This window comes from Triturus cristatus, chromosome 1_1, assembly GCF_964204655.1.
Source record: "Triturus cristatus chromosome 1_1, aTriCri1.1, whole genome shotgun sequence".
In the NCBI taxonomy this organism is placed as follows: Eukaryota; Metazoa; Chordata; class Amphibia; order Caudata; family Salamandridae; genus Triturus; species Triturus cristatus.
In genome coordinates this window covers 1,095,715,842-1,095,729,881 of record NC_140579.1, presented here as the reverse complement: position 1 = coordinate 1,095,729,881, position 14,040 = coordinate 1,095,715,842, and positions in this window count along the sequence as shown.

Here is a 14,040-nt window from a genome sequence, read left to right as displayed (position 1 = left end):
CATCTGGTCTGTATCTTATCTAACTCTTTTTTTTTATGTTTCTTTACAGGGCTTCCCCGGGCCGTGCCGTTCCCGTGCAGAGTCGTGCATGGACTGATTTCCTCGGTATGTATGATGCTGTTTGCGGGTCTTAGGTAAGGCATCTGGTCTGTTTCTTATCTAACTCTTTTTTTTATGTTTCTTTACAGGGCTTCCCCAGGCCGTGCCGTTCCCGTGCAGCGTCGTGCATGGAGCGCTTTCCCCGGTATGTATGATGCTGTTTGCGGGTCTTAGGTAAGGCATCTGGTCTGTTTCTTATCTAACTCTTTTTTTAAATGTTTCTTTACAGGGTTTCCACGGGCCGTGCTGTTCCCGTGCAGCGTCGTGCATGGACTGCTTCCCCCGGTATGTATGATGCTGTTGCGGGTCTTAGGTAAGGCATCTGGTCTGTTTCTTATCTAACTCTTTTTTTTAATGTTTCTTTACAGGGCTTCCCCTGGCCGTGCCATTCCCGTGCAGCGTCGTGCATGGAGTGCTTTCCCCGGTATGTATGATTCTGTTTGCGGGTCTTAGGTAAGGCATCTGGTCTGTTTCTTATCTAACTCTTTTTTTTAATGTTTCTTTACAGGGCTTCCCCGGGCCGTGCCGTTCCCGTGCAGCGTCGTGCATGGAGCGCTTCCCTGGTATGTATGATGCTGTTTGCGGGTCTTAGGTAAGGCATCTGGTCTGTTTCTTATCTAACTCTTTTTTTTTTCTGTTTCTTTACAGGGCTTCCCCTGGCCGTGCCGTTCCTGTGCAGCGTCGTGCATGGAGTGCTTTCCCCGGTATGTATGATGCTGTTTGCGGGTCTTAGGTAAGGCATCTGGTCTGTTTCTTATCTAACTCTTTTTTTGTGTTTCTTTACAGGGCTTCCCCGGGCCATGCCGTTCCCGTGCAGCGTCGTGCATGGAGCGCTTTCCCCGGTATATATGATGCTGTTTGCGGGTCTTAGGTAAGGCATCTGATCTGTTTCGTATCTAACTGTTTATTTTTATGTTTCTTTACAGGGCTTCCCCGGGCCGTGCCGTTCCCGTGCAGCGTCGTGCATGGAGCGCTTTCCCCGGTATGTATGATGCTGTTTGCGGGTTTTAGGTAAGGCATCTGGTCTGTTTCTTATCTAACTCTTTTTGTTTATGTTTCTTTACAGGGCTTCCCCGGGCCGTGCCGTTCCCGTGCAGCGTCGTGCATGGAGCGCTTTCCCCGGTATGTATGATGCTGTTTGCGGGTCTTAGGTAAGGCATCTGGTCTGTTTCTTATCTAACTCTTTTTTTAAATGTTTCTTTACAGGGCTTCCCCTGGCCGTGCCGTTCCTGTGCAGCGTCGTGCATGGAGTGCTTTCCCCGGTATGTATGATGCTGTTTGCGGGTCTTAGGTAAGGCATCTGGTCTGTTTCTTATCTAACTCTTTTTTTTTGTGTTTCTTTACAGGGCTTCCCCGGGCCGTGCCGTTCCCGTGCAGCGTCGTGCATGGAGCGCTTTCCCCGGTATGTATGATGCTGTTTGAGGGTCTTAGGTAAGGCATCTGATCTGTTTCTTATCTAACTCTTTATTTTTATGTTTCTTTACAGGGCTTCCCCAGGCCGTGCCGTTCCCGTGCAGCGTCGTGCATGGAGCGCTTTCCCCGGTATGTATGATGCTGTTTGCGGGTTTTAGGTAAGGCATCTGGTCTGTTTCTTATCTAACTCTTTTTGTTTCTGTTTCTTTACAGGGCTTCCCCGGGCCGTGCCGTTCCCGTGCAGCGTCATGCATGGAGCGTTTTCCCCGGTATGTATGATGCTGTTTGCGGGTCTTAGGTAAGGCATCTGGTCTGTATCTTATCTAACTCTTTTTTTTAATGTTTCTTTACAGGGCTTCCCCGGGCCGTGCCGTTCCCGTGCATAGTCGTGCATGGACTGCTTTCCCTGGTATGTATGATGCTGTTTGCGGGTCTTAGGGAAGGCATCTGGTCTGTTTCTTATCTAACTCTTTTTTTTATGTTTCTTTACAGGGCTTCCCCGGGCCGTGCCGTTCCCATGCAGCGTCGTGCATGGAGCGCTTTCCCCGGTATGTATGATGCTGTTTGCGGGTCTTAGGTAAGGCATCTGGTCTGTTTCTTATCTAACTCTTTTTTTAAATGTTTCTTTACAGGGTTTCCCCGGGCCGTGCTGTTCCCGTGCAGCGTCGTGCATGGACTGCTTCCCCCGGTATGTATGATGCTGTTGTGGGTCTTAGGTAAGGCATCTGGTCTGTTTCTTATCTAACTTTTTTAAAATCTTTCTTTACAGGGCTTCCCCTGGCCGTGCCATTCCCGTGCAGCGTCGTGCATGGACTGCTTTCCCCGGTATGTATGCTGCTGTTTGCGGGTCTTAGGTAAGGCATCTGGTCTGTTTCTTATCTAACTCTTTTTTTTAATGTTTGTTTACAGGGCTTCCCCGGGCCGTGCTGTTCCCGTGCAGCGTCGTGCATGGAGCGCTTCCCTGGTATGTATGATGCTGTTTGCGGGTCTTAGGTAAGGCATCTGGTCTGTTTCTTATCTAACTCTTTTTTTTATGTTTCTTTACAGGGCTTCCCCTGGCCGTGCCGTTCCTGTGCAGCGTCGTGCATGGAGTGCTTTCCCCGGTATGTATGATGCTGTGTGCGGGTCTTAGGTAAGGCATCTGGTCTGTTTCTTATCTAACTATTTTTTTGGTGTTTCTTTACAGGGCTTCCCCGGGCCATGCTGTTCCCGTGCAGCGTCGTGCATGGAGCGCTTTCCCCGGTATGTATGATGCTGTTTGCGGGTCTTAGGTAAGGCATCTGGTCTGTTTCTTATCTAACTCTTTTTTTTAATGTTTCTTTACAGGGAATCTCCGGGCTGTGCCGTTCCCGTGCAGCGTCGTGCATGGACTGCTTTCCCCGGTATGTATGATGCTGTTTGCGGGTCTTAGGTAAGGCATCTGGTCTGTTTCTTATCTAACTCTTTTTTTTAATGTTTCTTTACAGGGCTTCCCCAGGCCGTGCCGTTCCCGTGCAGCGTCGTGCATGGACTGCTTTCCCCGGTATGTATGATGCTGTTTGCGGGTCTTAGGTAAGGCATCTGGTCTGTTTCTTATCTAACTCTTTTTTTTTCTGCTTCTTTACAGGCTTCCCCGGGCCGTGCCGTTCCCGTGCAGCGTCGTGCATGGAGCGCTTTCCCCGGTATGTATGATGCTGTTTGCGGGTCTTAGGTAAGGCATCTGGTCTGTTTCTTATCTAACTCTTTTTTTTTTGTTTCTTTACAGGGCTTCCTCTGGCTGTGCCGTTCCCGTGCACCGTCGTGCATGGAGCGCTTCCCTGGTATGTATGATGCTGTTTGCGGGTCTTAGGTAAGGCATCTGGTCTGTTTCTTATCTAACTATTTTTTTTTATGTTTCTTTACAGGGAATCCCTGGGCTGTGCCGTTCCCGTGCAGCGTCGTGCATGAACTGCTTTCCCCGGTATGTATGATGCTGTTTGCGGGTCTTAGGTAAGGCATCTGGTCTGTTTCTTATCTAACTCTTTTTTTTAATGTTTATTTACAGGGCTTCCCCGGGCCGTGCCGTTCCCGTGCAGCGTCGTGCATGGACTGCTTTCCCCGGTATGTATGATGCTGTTTGCGGGTCTTAGGTAAGGCATCTGGTCTGTTTCCTATCTAACTCTTTTTTTAAATGTTTCTTTACAGGGCTTCCACTGGCCGTGCCGTTCCCGTGCAGTGTCGTGCGTGGACTGCTTCCCCCGGTATGTATGATGCTGTTGCGGGTCTTAGGTAAGGCATCTGGTCTGTTTCTTATCTAACTCTTTTTTTTAATGTTTCTTTACAGGGCTTCCCTTGGCCGTGCCATTCCCGTGCAGCATCGTGCATGGAGAGCTTTCCCCGGTATGTATGATGCTGTTTGCGGGTCTTAGGTAAGGCATCTGGTCTGTTTCTTATCTAACTCTTTTTTTTAATGTTTCTTTACAGGGCTTCCCCGGGCCGTGCCGTTCCCGTGCAGCGTCGTGCATGGACTGCTTTCCCCGGTATGTATGATGCTGTTTGCGGGTCTTAGGTAAGGCATCTGGTCTGTTTCTTATCTAACTCTTTTTTTTAATGTTTCTTTACAGGGCTTCCCCGGGCCGTGCCGTTCCCGTGCAGCGTCGTGCATGGAGCGCTTTCCCCGGTATGTATGATGCTGTTTGCGGGTCTTAGGTAAGGCATCTGGTCTGTTTCTTATCTAACTCTTTTTTTTTTGTTTCTTTACAGGGCTTCCCCTGGCTGTGCCGTTCCCGTGCAGCGTCGTGCATGGAGCGCTTCCCTGGTATGTATGATGCTGTTTGCGGGTCTTAGGTAAGGCATCTGGTCTGTTTCTTATCTAACTCTTTTTTTTATTGTTTCTTTACAGGGCTTCCCCTGGCCGTGCCGTTCCTGTGCAGCATCGTGCATGGAGTGCTTTCCCCGGTATGTATGATGCTGTTTGCGGGTCTTAGGTAAGGCCTCTGGTCTGTTTCTTATCTAACTCTTTTTTTTTGTGTTTCTTTACAGTGCTTCCCCGCGCCGTGCCGTTCCCGTGCAGCGTCGTGCATGGAGCGCTTTCCCCGGTATGTATGATGCTGTTTGTGGGTCTTAGGTAAGGCATCTGATCTGTTTCTTATCTAACTCTTTATTTTTATGTTTCTTTACAGGGCTTCCCCAGGCCGTGCCGTTCGCGTGCAGCGTCGTGCATGGAGCGCTTTCCCCGGTATGTATGATGCTGTTTGCGGGTTTTAGGTAAGGCATCTGGTCTGTTTCTTATCTAACTCTTTTTGTTTCTGTTTCTTTACAGGGCTTCCCCGGGCCATGCCGTTCCCGTGCAGCGTCGTGCATGGAGCGCTTTCCCCGGTATGTATGATGCTGTTTGCAGGTCTTAGGTAAGGCATCTGGTCTGTATCTTATCTAACTCTTTTTTTAATGTTTCTTTACAGGGCTTCCCCGGGCCGTGCCGTTCCGGTGCAGAGTCGTGCATGGACTGCTTTCCCCGGTATGTATGATTCTGTTTGCGGGTCTTAGGTAAGGCATCTGGTCTGTTTCTTATCTAACAGTTTTTTTTATGTTTCTTTACAGGGCTTCCCCGGGCCGTGCCGTTCCCGTGCAGCGTTGTGCATGGAGCGCTTTCCCCGGTATGTATGATGCTGTTTGCGGGTCTTAGGTAAGGCATCTGGTCTGTTTCTTATCTAACTCTTTTTTTTTTGTTTCTTTACAGGGCTTCTCCTGGCTGTGCCGTTCCCGTGCAGCGTCGTGCATGGAGCGCTTCCCTGGTATGTATGATGCTGTTTGCGGGTCTTAGGTAAGGCATCTGGTCTGTTTCTTATCTAACTCTTTTTTTTATGTTTCTTTACAGGGCTTCCCCTGGCCGTGCCGTTCCTGTGCAGCGTCGTGCATGGAGTGCTTTCCCCGGTATGTATGATGCTGTTTGCGGTTCTTAGGTAAGGCATCTGGTCTGTTTCTTATCTAACTCTTTTTTTTTGTGTTTCTTTACAGGGCTTCCCCGGGCCGTGCCGTTCCCGTGCAGCGTCGTGCATGGAGCGCTTTCCCCGGTATGTATGATGCTGTTTGCGGGTCTTAGGTAAGGCATCTGATCTGTTTCTTATCTAACTGTTTATTTTTATGTTTCTTTACAGGGCTTCCCTGGGCCGTGCCGTTCCCGTGCAGCGTCGTGCATGGAGCGCTTTCCCCGGTATGTATGATGCTGTTTGCGGGTTTTAGGTAAGGCATCTGGTCTGTTTCTTATCTAACTCTTTTTGTTTCTGTTTCTTTACAGGGCTTCCCCGGGCCGTGCCGTTCCCGTGCAGCGTCGTGCATGGAGCGCTTTCCCCGGTATGTATGATGCTGTTTGCGAGTCTTAGGTAAGGCATCTGGTCTGTATCTTATCTAACTCTTTTTTTTAATGTTTCTTTACAGGGCTTCCCCGGGCCGTGCCGTTTCCGTGCAGAGTCGTGCATGGACTGCTTTCCCCGGTATGTATGATGCTGTTTGCGGGTCTTAGGTAAGGCATATGGTCTGTTTCTTATCTAACTCTTTTTTTTAATGTTTCTTTACAGGGCTTCCCCGGGCCGTGCCGTTCCCGTGCAGCGTCGTGCATGGAGCGCTTTCCCCGGTATGTATGATGCTGTTTGCGGGTCTTAGGTAAGGCATCTGGTCTGTTTCTTATCTAACTCTTTTTTTAAATGTTTCTTTACAGGGTTTCCACGGGCCGTGCTGTTCCCGTGCAGCGTCGTGCATGGACTGCTTCCCCCGGTATGTATGATGCTGTTGCGGGTCTTAGGTAAGGCATCTGGTCTGTTTCTTATCTAACTCTTTTTTTTAATGTTTCTTTACAGGGCTTCCCCTGGCCGTGCCATTCCCGTGCAGCGTCGTGCATGGAGTGCTTTCCCCGGTATGTATGATGCTGTTTGTGGGTCTTAGGTAAGGCATCTGATCTGTTTCTTATCTAACTCTTTATTTTTATGTTTCTTTACAGGGCTTCCCCAGGCCGTGCCGTTCGCGTGCAGCGTCGTGCATGGAGCGCTTTCCCCGGTATGTATGATGCTGTTTGCGGGTTTTAGGTAAGGCATCTGGTCTGTTTCTTATCTAACTCTTTTTGTTTCTGTTTCTTTACAGGGCTTCCCCGGGCCATGCCGTTCCCGTGCAGCGTCGTGCATGGAGCGCTTTCCCCGGTATGTATGATGCTGTTTGCAGGTCTTAGGTAAGGCATCTGGTCTGTATCTTATCTAACTCTTTTTTTAATGTTTCTTTACAGGGCTTCCCCGGGCCGTGCCGTTCCGGTGCAGAGTCGTGCATGGACTGCTTTCCCCGGTATGTATGATTCTGTTTGCGGGTCTTAGGTAAGGCATCTGGTCTGTTTCTTATCTAACAGTTTTTTTTATGTTTCTTTACAGGGCTTCCCCGGGCCGTGCCGTTCCCGTGCAGCGTTGTGCATGGAGCGCTTTCCCCGGTATGTATGATGCTGTTTGCGGGTCTTAGGTAAGGCATCTGGTCTGTTTCTTATCTAACTCTTTTTTTTTTGTTTCTTTACAGGGCTTCTCCTGGCTGTGCCGTTCCCGTGCAGCGTCGTGCATGGAGCGCTTCCCTGGTATGTATGATGCTGTTTGCGGGTCTTAGGTAAGGCATCTGGTCTGTTTCTTATCTAACTCTTTTTTTTTATGTTTCTTTACAGGGCTTCCCCTGGCCGTGCCGTTCCTGTGCAGCGTCGTGCATGGAGTGCTTTCCCCGGTATGTATGATGCTGTTTGCGGTTCTTAGGTAAGGCATCTGGTCTGTTTCTTATCTAACTCTTTTTTTTTGTGTTTCTTTACAGGGCTTCCCCGGGCCGTGCCGTTCCCGTGCAGCGTCGTGCATGGAGCGCTTTCCCCGGTATGTATGATGCTGTTTGCGGGTCTTAGGTAAGGCATCTGATCTGTTTCTTATCTAACTGTTTATTTTTATGTTTCTTTACAGGGCTTCCCTGGGCCGTGCCGTTCCCGTGCAGCGTCGTGCATGGAGCGCTTTCCCCGGTATGTATGATGCTGTTTGCGGGTTTTAGGTAAGGCATCTGGTCTGTTTCTTATCTAACTCTTTTTGTTTCTGTTTCTTTACAGGGCTTCCCCGGGCCGTGCCGTTCCCGTGCAGCGTCGTGCATGGAGCGCTTTCCCCGGTATGTATGATGCTGTTTGCGAGTCTTAGGTAAGGCATCTGGTCTGTATCTTATCTAACTCTTTTTTTTAATGTTTCTTTACAGGGCTTCCCCGGGCCGTGCCGTTTCCGTGCAGAGTCGTGCATGGACTGCTTTCCCCGGTATGTATGATGCTGTTTGCGGGTCTTAGGTAAGGCATATGGTCTGTTTCTTATCTAACTCTTTTTTTTAATGTTTCTTTACAGGGCTTCCCCGGGCCGTGCCGTTCCCGTGCAGCGTCGTGCATGGAGCGCTTTCCCCGGTATGTATGATGCTGTTTGCGGGTCTTAGGTAAGGCATCTGGTCTGTTTCTTATCTAACTCTTTTTTTAAATGTTTCTTTACAGGGTTTCCACGGGCCGTGCTGTTCCCGTGCAGCGTCGTGCATGGACTGCTTCCCCCGGTATGTATGATGCTGTTGCGGGTCTTAGGTAAGGCATCTGGTCTGTTTCTTATCTAACTCTTTTTTTTAATGTTTCTTTACAGGGCTTCCCCTGGCCGTGCCATTCCCGTGCAGCGTCGTGCATGGAGTGCTTTCCCCGGTATGTATGATTCTGTTTGCGGGTCTTAGGTAAGGCATCTGGTCTGTTTCTTATCTAACTCTTTTTTTTAATGTTTCTTTACAGGGCTTCCCCGGGCCGTGCCGTTCCCGTGCAGCGTCGTGCATGGAGCGCTTCCCTGGTATGTATGATGCTGTTTGCGGGTCTTAGGTAAGGCATCTGGTCTGTTTCTTATCTAACTCTTTTTTTTTTCTGTTTCTTTACAGGGCTTCCCCTGGCCGTGCCGTTCCTGTGCAGCGTCGTGCATGGAGTGCTTTCCCCGGTATGTATGATGCTGTTTGCGGGTCTTAGGTAAGGCATCTGGTCTGTTTCTTATCTAACTCTTTTTTTGTGTTTCTTTACAGGGCTTCCCCGGGCCATGCCGTTCCCGTGCAGCGTCGTGCATGGAGCGCTTTCCCCGGTATATATGATGCTGTTTGCGGGTCTTAGGTAAGGCATCTGATCTGTTTCGTATCTAACTGTTTATTTTTATGTTTCTTTACAGGGCTTCCCCGGGCCGTGCCGTTCCCGTGCAGCGTCGTGCATGGAGCGCTTTCCCCGGTATGTATGATGCTGTTTGCGGGTTTTAGGTAAGGCATCTGGTCTGTTTCTTATCTAACTCTTTTTGTTTATGTTTCTTTACAGGGCTTCCCCGGGCCGTGCCGTTCCCGTGCAGCGTCGTGCATGGAGCGCTTTCCCCGGTATGTATGATGCTGTTTGCGGGTCTTAGGTAAGGCATCTGGTCTGTTTCTTATCTAACTCTTTTTTTAAATGTTTCTTTACAGGGCTTCCCCTGGCCGTGCCGTTCCTGTGCAGCGTCGTGCATGGAGTGCTTTCCCCGGTATGTATGATGCTGTTTGCGGGTCTTAGGTAAGGCATCTGGTCTGTTTCTTATCTAACTCTTTTTTTTTGTGTTTCTTTACAGGGCTTCCCCGGGCCGTGCCGTTCCCGTGCAGCGTCGTGCATGGAGCGCTTTCCCCGGTATGTATGATGCTGTTTGAGGGTCTTAGGTAAGGCATCTGATCTGTTTCTTATCTAACTCTTTATTTTTATGTTTCTTTACAGGGCTTCCCCAGGCCGTGCCGTTCCCGTGCAGCGTCGTGCATGGAGCGCTTTCCCCAGTATGTATGATGCTGTTTGCGGGTTTTAGGTAAGGCATCTGGTCTGTTTCTTATCTAACTCTTTTTGTTTCTGTTTCTTTACAGGGCTTCCCCGGGCCGTGCCGTTCCCGTGCAGCGTCATGCATGGAGCGTTTTCCCCGGTATGTATGATGCTGTTTGCGGGTCTTAGGTAAGGCATCTGGTCTGTATCTTATCTAACTCTTTTTTTTAATGTTTCTTTACAGGGCTTCCCCGGGCCGTGCCGTTCCCGTGCATAGTCGTGCATGGACTGCTTTCCCTGGTATGTATGATGCTGTTTGCGGGTCTTAGGGAAGGCATCTGGTCTGTTTCTTATCTAACTCTTTTTTTTATGTTTCTTTACAGGGCTTCCCCGGGCCGTGCCGTTCCCATGCAGCGTCGTGCATGGAGCGCTTTCCCCGGTATGTATGATGCTGTTTGCGGGTCTTAGGTAAGGCATCTGGTCTGTTTCTTATCTAACTCTTTTTTTAAATGTTTCTTTACAGGGTTTCCCCGGGCCGTGCTATTCCCGTGCAGCGTCGTGCATGGACTGCTTCCCCCGGTATGTATGATGCTGTTGCGGGTCTTAGGTAAGGCATCTGGTCTGTTTCTTATCTAACTTTTTTAAAATCTTTCTTTACAGGGCTTCCCCTGGCCGTGCCATTCCCGTGCAGCGTCGTGCATGGACTGCTTTCCCCGGTATGTATGCTGCTGTTTGCGGGTCTTAGGTAAGGCATCTGGTCTGTTTCTTATCTAACTCTTTTTTTTAATGTTTGTTTACAGGGCTTCCCCGGGCCGTGCTGTTCCCGTGCAGCGTCGTGCATGGAGCGCTTCCCTGGTATGTATGATGCTGTTTGCGGGTCTTAGGTAAGGCATCTGGTCTGTTTCTTATCTAACTCTTTTTTTTATGTTTCTTTACAGGGCTTCCCCTGGCCGTGCCGTTCCTGTGCAGCGTCGTGCATGGAGTGCTTTCCCCGGTATGTATGATGCTGTGTGCGGGTCTTAGGTAAGGCATCTGGTCTGTTTCTTATCTAACTATTTTTTTGGTGTTTCTTTACAGGGCTTCCCCGGGCCATGCTGTTCCCGTGCAGCGTCGTGCATGGAGCGCTTTCCCCGGTATGTATGATGCTGTTTGCGGGTCTTAGGTAAGGCATCTGGTCTGTTTCTTATCTAACTCTTTTTTTTAATGTTTCTTTACAGGGAATCTCCGGGCTGTGCCGTTCCCGTGCAGCGTCGTGCATGGACTGCTTTCCCCGGTATGTATGATGCTGTTTGCGGGTCTTAGGTAAGGCATCTGGTCTGTTTCTTATCTAACTCTTTTTTTTAATGTTTCTTTACAGGGCTTCCCCAGGCCGTGCCGTTCCCGTGCAGCGTCGTGCATGGACTGCTTTCCCCGGTATGTATGATGCTGTTTGCGGGTCTTAGGTAAGGCATCTGGTCTGTTTCTTATCTAACTCTTTTTTTTTCTGCTTCTTTACAGGCTTCCCCGGGCCGTGCCGTTCCCGTGCAGCGTCGTGCATGGAGCGCTTTCCCCGGTATGTATGATGCTGTTTGGGGGTTTTAGGTAAGGCATCTGGTCTGTTTCTTATCTAACTCTTTTTTTTTTGTTTCTTTACAGGGCTTCCTCTGGCTGTGCCGTTCCCGTGCAGCGTCGTGCATGGAGCGCTTCCCTGGTATGTATGATGCTGTTTGCGGGTCTTAGGTAAGGCATCTGGTCTGTTTCTTATCTAACTATTTTTTTTTATGTTTCTTTACAGGGAATCCCTGGGCTGTGCCATTCCCGTGCAGCGTCGTGCATGAACTGCTTTCCCCGGTATGTATGATGCTGTTTGCGGGTCTTAGGTAAGGCATCTGGTCTGTTTCTTATCTAACTCTTTTTTTTAATGTTTATTTACAGGGCTTCCCCGGGCCGTGCCGTTCCCGTGCAGCGTCGTGCATGGACTGCTTTCCCCGGTATGTATGATGCTGTTTGCGGGTCTTAGGTAAGGCATCTGGTCTGTTTCCTATCTAACTCTTTTTTTAAATGTTTCTTTACAGGGCTTCCACTGGCCGTGCCGTTCCCGTGCAGTGTCGTGCGTGGACTGCTTCCCCCGGTATGTATGATGCTGTTGCGGGTCTTAGGTAAGGCATCTGGTCTGTTTCTTATCTAACTCTTTTTTTTAATGTTTCTTTACAGGGCTTCCCTTGGCCGTGCCATTCCCGTGCAGCATCGTGCATGGAGAGCTTTCCCCGGTATGTATGATGCTGTTTGCGGGTCTTAGGTAAGGCATCTGGTCTGTTTCTTATCTAACTCTTTTTTTTAATGTTTCTTTACAGGGCTTCCCCGGGCCGTGCCGTTCCCGTGCAGCGTCGTGCATGGACTGCTTTCCCCGGTATGTATGATGCTGTTTGCGGGTCTTAGGTAAGGCATCTGGTCTGTTTCTTATCTAACTCTTTTTTTTAATGTTTCTTTACAGGGCTTCCCCGGGCCGTGCCGTTCCCGTGCAGCGTCGTGCATGGAGCGCTTTCCCCGGTATGTATGATGCTGTTTGCGGGTCTTAGGTAAGGCATCTGGTCTGTTTCTTATCTAACTCTTTTTTTTTTGTTTCTTTACAGGGCTTCCCCTGGCTGTGCCGTTCCCGTGCAGCGTCGTGCATGGAGCGCTTCCCTGGTATGTATGATGCTGTTTGCGGGTCTTAGGTAAGGCATCTGGTCTGTTTCTTATCTAACTCTTTTTTTTAATGTTTCTTTACAGGGCTTCCCCTGGCCGTGCCGTTCCTGTGCAGCATCGTGCATGGAGTGCTTTCCCCGGTATGTATGATGCTGTTTGCGGGTCTTAGGTAAGGCCTCTGGTCTGTTTCTTATCTAACTCTTTTTTTTTGTGTTTCTTTACAGTGCTTCCCCGCGCCGTGCCGTTCCCGTGCAGCGTCGTGCATGGAGCGCTTTCCCCGGTATGTATGATGCTGTTTGTGGGTCTTAGGTAAGGCATCTGATCTGTTTCTTATCTAACTCTTTATTTTTATGTTTCTTTACAGGGCTTCCCCAGGCCGTGCCGTTCGCGTGCAGCGTCGTGCATGGAGCGCTTTCCCCGGTATGTATGATGCTGTTTGCGGGTTTTAGGTAAGGCATCTGGTCTGTTTCTTATCTAACTCTTTTTGTTTCTGTTTCTTTACAGGGCTTCCCCGGGCCATGCCGTTCCCGTGCAGCGTCGTGCATGGAGCGCTTTCCCCGGTATGTATGATGCTGTTTGCAGGTCTTAGGTAAGGCATCTGGTCTGTATCTTATCTAACTCTTTTTTTAATGTTTCTTTACAGGGCTTCCCCGGGCCGTGCCGTTCCGGTGCAGAGTCGTGCATGGACTGCTTTCCCCGGTATGTATGATTCTGTTTGCGGGTCTTAGGTAAGGCATCTGGTCTGTTTCTTATCTAACAGTTTTTTTTATGTTTCTTTACAGGGCTTCCCCGGGCCGTGCCGTTCCCGTGCAGCGTTGTGCATGGAGCGCTTTCCCCGGTATGTATGATGCTGTTTGCGGGTCTTAGGTAAGGCATCTGGTCTGTTTCTTATCTAACTCTTTTTTTTTTGTTTCTTTACAGGGCTTCTCCTGGCTGTGCCGTTCCCGTGCAGCGTCGTGCATGGAGCGCTTCCCTGGTATGTATGATGCTGTTTGCGGGTCTTAGGTAAGGCATCTGGTCTGTTTCTTATCTAACTCTTTTTTTTTATGTTTCTTTACAGGGCTTCCCCTGGCCGTGCCGTTCCTGTGCAGCGTCGTGCATGGAGTGCTTTCCCCGGTATGTATGATGCTGTTTGCGGTTCTTAGGTAAGGCATCTGGTCTGTTTCTTATCTAACTCTTTTTTTTTGTGTTTCTTTACAGGGCTTCCCCGGGCCGTGCCGTTCCCGTGCAGCGTCGTGCATGGAGCGCTTTCCCCGGTATGTATGATGCTGTTTGCGGGTCTTAGGTAAGGCATCTGATCTGTTTCTTATCTAACTGTTTATTTTTATGTTTCTTTACAGGGCTTCCCTGGGCCGTGCCGTTCCCGTGCAGCGTCGTGCATGGAGCGCTTTCCCCGGTATGTATGATGCTGTTTGCGGGTTTTAGGTAAGGCATCTGGTCTGTTTCTTATCTAACTCTTTTTGTTTCTGTTTCTTTACAGGGCTTCCCCGGGCCGTGCCGTTCCCGTGCAGCGTCGTGCATGGAGCGCTTTCCCCGGTATGTATGATGCTGTTTGCGAGTCTTAGGTAAGGCATCTGGTCTGTATCTTATCTAACTCTTTTTTTTTATGTTTCTTTACAGGGCTTCCCCGGGCCGTGCCGTTTCCGTGCAGAGTCGTGCATGGACTGCTTTCCCCGGTATGTATGATGCTGTTTGCGGGTCTTAGGTAAGGCATCTGGTCTGTTTCTTATCTAACTCTTTTTTTTAATGTTTCTTTACAGGGCTTCCCAGGGCCATGCCGTTCCCGTGCAGCGTCTTGCATGGAGCGCTTTCCCCGGTATGTATGATGCTGTTTGTGGGTCTTAGGTAAGGCATCTGGTCTGTTTCTTATCTGACTCTTTTTTTAAATGTTTCTTTACAGGGTTTCCCCGGGCTGTGCTGTTCCCGTGCAGCGTCGTGCATGGACTGCTTCCCCCGGTATGTATGATGCTGTTGCGGGTCTTAGGTAAGGCATCTGGTCTGTTTCTTATCTAACTCTTTTTTTTCTGCTTCTTTACAGGCTTCCCCGGGCCGCGCCGTTCCCGTGCAGCGTCGTGCAT